Genomic DNA, 6,000 nt, shown 5'->3' with positions numbered 1-6,000 from the left:
AATATCCCACAAGTCAACCTTCCATTTAGCTCAAAGTGGTTCTAAGCCTTCTGGCAGCAGCTGGGACAGCATCACAACATACAATAGAGAAATCGCCCTACGTGAACTCAGCATTCTCAGGAGTCTCTTAACAGGGGAATCGAACAAGTGTGGTGTGTCTCTTCCAAATTGGGAGGTAACGGCATGGCAAGGTTGAAGGTACCTGAAGAATTCAAAATTTGGTAATAAAAATTCAGCCCTCAACTGATCAAATGATTTCAAACAGATATCTATATATACCTGACCGAGGGTATGAATCCCCATCTTCAACCAGTACACACCTCCTGGGAGCTTAGCTAACTCCAGAAGCCCATCATTAAACCATAAATGGGTCCATCTCCATCCAAAAGTCTATGAGCCACTGACCAAACCTCAGAAGCTTGCTATACTGTAGGAGACACTCTAAGAGACCTGTGACTTGTCAGAAGAACCTGCAGCGGTCCAAGAAAGGGTCCATCTGCTCGCATAGAAAGTATCTCAGGGATTCACATGGTGCACCACTCAGCCAGGCCACTAAATGAGTAATCTGGGAGGCTATGTAATATATATACGAAAGATGGAAAGAGAAAGGCCGCAAACTTTTATAGACCTACACAATGTGCGAAATAAAACTCTCGCTCTCTTGTGACCCCACACCAGGGACAATAAGTGTCTTGTTAATTGCTTGGAACACATTATTATGCAGATATATTGGAGAGTGTTGAAGCAGATAAGTACTTGGACTGAATGACCATTTTTAGCAAGTTAATATTCCCTGACACCGTAAAGGGAAGTTTATTCCACGAATGACATTTACTTTTAAGGTATTCAGTTACTGGTTCAGTATTAAGCCTAACATACTCCTGCGCATTCCCAAACATCCAAATACCAAATTATCTAAACTGACACACCCATAGCATCGAGTGACATGTGGCAACATCTTTTGGAACACAACACCCAAAAGGAAAAATAGTGGATTTGGTCCAATTTATTCACAGGGTTATCAGGATCTGCTACAACACAACACCTAAAGCATACTTACCAACCTTTTAGAGTTGGTGTCCAGGAGCCTCCCTGGGGCTGAGACAGCCCCCATCCTGATGCCTTTGATATTTGGGTGGGACCGTATAAGGAAGGCAAGTGGCTCTATAACCAACGCAAAAAGTGCAGGAGACGGGGAAGCCCTGCCAGGTCGAGCTGAACTTTAGTGGAGTAGCGCATTTGCAATCATGCTTTATCTAATGTAAAGCTCAAACACTCAAAATTACCACATATAATAAAAATACATTCAATGCCCCCTCACTCTATGAATGAGGTTAAACAAAGCAGTATGTTAGGAAAAAAAATCTAACATTTTACTGAATGAAAGCCCAAAACAGTTGCAAGCCTTCCAACTTGGTAAGCTTGCACACTTGGCTGTCAAACCAATCTCCCCCCTCATCCCCATTACTAGGGTGTAACCATGTTACTCACTGAAGCCCTTGGGGTATGGGGGTATGAGTATATTTATTTTGAGGAGTGGATTTGGAATCTCTTTTTTACTGGTATTTTAAACTCTACTCTTGTTGCACATGTGAACGAGGGGTGGTGCCAAGACAGATCTACCGCCAGAACTACTTCAAAGACTTTGTTGCCGTGATCTGGTGCCATCTTCATACTGAATTTTGCACCAACAGTAGGGGAGCCAGTCCTGCCACTCCTGCTGCTGGAGTGTTCTCAAGGCTTCAGTCTAATGCTTTGTCTCCTAGGTCTTCCAAAAGCCACCACATCTGCTGGGTTCAATAAAACCATGATACACTATCAGAAGGTGGCTCTTGGCACCTGGGAAATACTAGTGCTATATCCAAACACCATTGACCACCAAACCCTAACCTCACTCCAGCAGGGCTTAAGAGAACCCAGCCTGCAGCTACTGTGAGGTTTAAAAATGCTGTCCACTCTTGTTCTCTGCTGTGACCCATCAGATGCACTAGATCACCAAGGTAAGTTTAAATCTACTTTCAATGCATTTTAAATGCATTATGTATACAAGTGTGCTGGGCCACATTAAATAAAAGATTTCCTGCAGCATGTGTGGGTTGTGGTTATGGGATTATTGTTTAAGATGTGTAGTTTGCTCACAAATATTTTCCAGTTGCCTCGGATAGTTATGATTTGTTCCTGTACATTATTATCCCTGGAATATGTTTTATATTGTTCAACTGCACGATATATTCTGTACTGAATGCAAGCCTCACAATCTGGCATTATTCTCTGACCTTTATAAATTGAAATGTAAGATGAGTATTTAAAATGCAATATCATACATTCTAACGAAGTAAACATGTTATGTTGGAAATTGTGGAGTTTCAGCCCTGTGTGCAATGCATTTAAACATACAGCTCTGGAGATTATTTCAAGATGTTGGCAGTTGTAAGAGATTGTTCCAACACATATTTCATGTGGCAAAGATAGCTTGACTCCCCTGGTGCCATATTTATAGTGCTATGAGTCCCCTTTTCCCTTTTTTCCCCACTACCTGCCCCACTGTCTGTTACTGGTCACTGTAACTATACATATTACCTTGACTGTTACCTGTGATCCTTAACACTATTTCTTTTTTATATGTACTATTAGAATAGGTCCCCTCTTTCTTCTAATTCACCAGTTTCTTCCCTTATGTGATTAATAATAAAACATAATGCATGTTAATATACACAAAAATATCCTTTAAATAATGTAATAAATAATGTATAAAATTAACAACTTCTGATGTCATCACTGCAGTGTTCACTAGGAAAACTTGGGTATTATAAGGGATAACACACGCCCTTATTGATTTAATCTGACCTGTGTAAAAGCACTTAACCTTGTGCTTTAAATGCTCACTGAAGTCTACTGTGAGTTTTAAAAAGAATCGCAGGCTCAGCAATGGTGCCGAAGAGGGATAAGGGAGGATTGTCTCTAGGTGGCCCGAAGCAAGTGGCATGATGAAAGGGGGGCAGACAACGAAGTCCATCCTATTTTGTTACACCTGAGCAGTGCAGGGAACCACTCAGAGAAAGGAAGGGGCGAGACAGGAGGCAGGACAAGGTGAGGGTAGTTAAAGGAGAGGGGGAAGGAATGTTATTAAGCATAGTTTTTCAGTTTTCCACCTAACTATCCGCTTCAGTACATGCAGGAATTTCTTTAACAATAAATAAATACAAAATAAATAAATTAAAAAAGTAAAAAATAAAAATATATATTATATATTAAGTACTTTATATGTGTGATCTTTGTAAATGGTTAACAAATAATGTTGTCATTGTAAGCTTTGTAAAAAATAATTTATTGCTCAAATTGCTTTGTCACAGTTGGAATGGCAGGAAAGCGGCGAGCAAGGCATAGAAAGGGGTGGAGCCAGCAGGACCGGGCAGTATAACCCCGGGAGGACGGCCACATTCCTGGTTCCAGCTTCAATGGTTGGGCCAATACAGGTGGCATGTCAGGTTTCAGCAATAGGAGGATGATTTATGCCAAGGAGGCTGGTCTCCAGAGGACGTTGTTGCGGCGCCCACACCCTATTTTTCTACATAGAATGCAGGGCAGTATCCCCCTGGGTAGATGGCCACATGCCTGGTTCCAACTTCAATGGTTGGGCCAATACGGGCAGTGTGCCAGGTTTCAGCAATCGGAGGGTGATTTATGCCAATGGGGTGGTCTCAAGAGGACATTGTTGTGGAGCCTACAAAAGGAAGATAGAACTGGAAAATGTGGTAAATTTCATTAGCTTTGAATGTTGCTTGTCTGCCAAATACAAGTTTGAAAGTGTTTAATAAAGCTGTGACCAAATTAATTTTTTTTGCAAATACTTGTCTCAGAGTCTTTTTTTATTAGTGCACTGTGTGGAACGCCGGTTGGTCGGTCTATATCCCTTATATCCAGATCACTTACAATAGGGAGTGCAGTATCCAAAATATTATTATTATTATTATTATTAGTATTAGTATTAGCATTTTGTTATTTTCCTTTTAGCTGAATGAAATGAATAAACCCCATTTTCACCATTTGTGCAAAAAAATGATATTATGTGTTACAGGATGCTAGTTTCAAACAATTTTTGCATACAAATGTCAGTTTTCCTTTCTATAAATATCTATTGTGTCACATTCATTCAGAAAAGTGGTCCCTGGCTGCAAACAGTAGATCCGGCACAAATATTGCTATTTCTAATTTGTTTTCATTTTTTTGCTGTGTCTAACAAATATAAACACAGATAAAACATATAACCACATGGACAGAAAATACGAAGGTACATTAAAACATAATACTGTTAAAATGACATCTGCTAACAATTTATTCTTTCTTTACGTAGGTTTTTTTATTGAAAACATCACGTTAATATAATAGTAGTCAAGTTATTTGTTTTGTTACATAAACAGTGACTAATGTCAGTTAGTTTATAACTGAAAATCGCATTCCTCCCCCATACGTAATGTAAACATTCCCCAAGGATCTGCAATTAATTTTATGTAAACCGATAATTTGCATTTCAGACATGAGCCATGTGCAGTGACACACTCTTCTGTGTTCTGACACAGACAAGCTCCAACTTGATAACCCTAACATAGAAACTGAAAACACGTTCATTGGACAAACCATCAGCAGATACCAGTTATTACAGCATTCCAAACCTCTCTTTTTTTCATTTTTCCAAATGCACATTAAACATCATTATAGTATAAAGAATGCAACTCTATATTTAAAACAATTTGATTACACTTTCGCAACAGTTGATGATTTGTTTAGTTTTTTTCAAAAGAGCAACTGTCCATAAAAAGGTTTGTGTAGTTTTGCTGTTTTTTTTTATCAATAAAATCTTCAATAATATTTCAGGCTGATGTGTACAGTATTCTGCTAAGGCTAGGCTACATTAGCCAGTAGCAACAATTGTATAACATACTACAATACCTAGGGTCACTTTCGCTAGCTTTTTGTTTCTTCTTTCTATCTTATTTCAGAGCTGGCTCCCTACCAGGCCAGTAACATTTGTTTTTCTGTTGTGAAACAAATATACAGTGGGTTGTTTGTATGCTGGACAATCACACAATATGGCAACTAATGTAATCAATTCAATCCTCAAACAGCAGGGGCAGAAAGAGAATCCGCACTAGCACAAGTGTAGCCTTAGGTCATAGTTGCCAACTCTCCCGGGATGTGCGGGAGACTCCCGCATTTCAGGTGGGTCTCACGGACTCCTGGTAGAGTGTGGCAATATCCCGGATCTGCCCACTTCCTAGTGAAGTGAATTAGGGACGAAATGCTGCGATTCTCTGAAAATCGCGGCATTTGGCCTCGCCCCCGCTGTAAAATGACGCATTTTGCGTCATTATGTCACAGTGGAGGGTCCAAAATAACGCCAACCTGCCCCAGGGAGGCTCCTGGACACCAACTCTAAAAGGTTGGTAAGTATGCTTTAGGTGTTGTGTTTGCACCAAAAAATGGAACTGCAATTCTTATGTGCAAATGCATGTGAATGCTACATGTTTGAGCATGCATGTGGTTCATATGCAGTTGATGTGTTCTCTTACATCTTTTATGTGTTACGTGTAGAAATCCAATTTGATAGTTTATTGAAATTAATAGGAGAAGCTCCATTCATTAAATAAATCAGGCAGCATGAACACCCTATAAATTCCTCAACCAGTCTGAGCACTAACCTGGACTGGTCCCACTAAAGCAGGGAGACAATGAGCATGGGTAGGAAACCAGCCCAAGGTTAGACAACATGGACTGGTTCCCACTACTAACAGAAAATCCACCATCTTTAGATATTCAGCATCAGGTTGAACCTCAATGGGGTGACCCTCTTCAAGGCACCCCTGGACATTGAGTATCCCAGTGTAGTAATCCCAGTATAATAGAAAACTGCCATAAGACCATATTTCATTATACTAAAATAATAAAATCTAAATAAAGCAGATATGATTGTGAAATAAACTTTTACTGAAATAAAAACTC

This window comes from Mixophyes fleayi, chromosome 1 (assembly GCF_038048845.1).
Source record: "Mixophyes fleayi isolate aMixFle1 chromosome 1, aMixFle1.hap1, whole genome shotgun sequence".
Taxonomy (NCBI): domain Eukaryota; kingdom Metazoa; phylum Chordata; class Amphibia; order Anura; family Limnodynastidae; genus Mixophyes; species Mixophyes fleayi.
Note: the sequence above shows the minus strand (reverse complement) of the source record.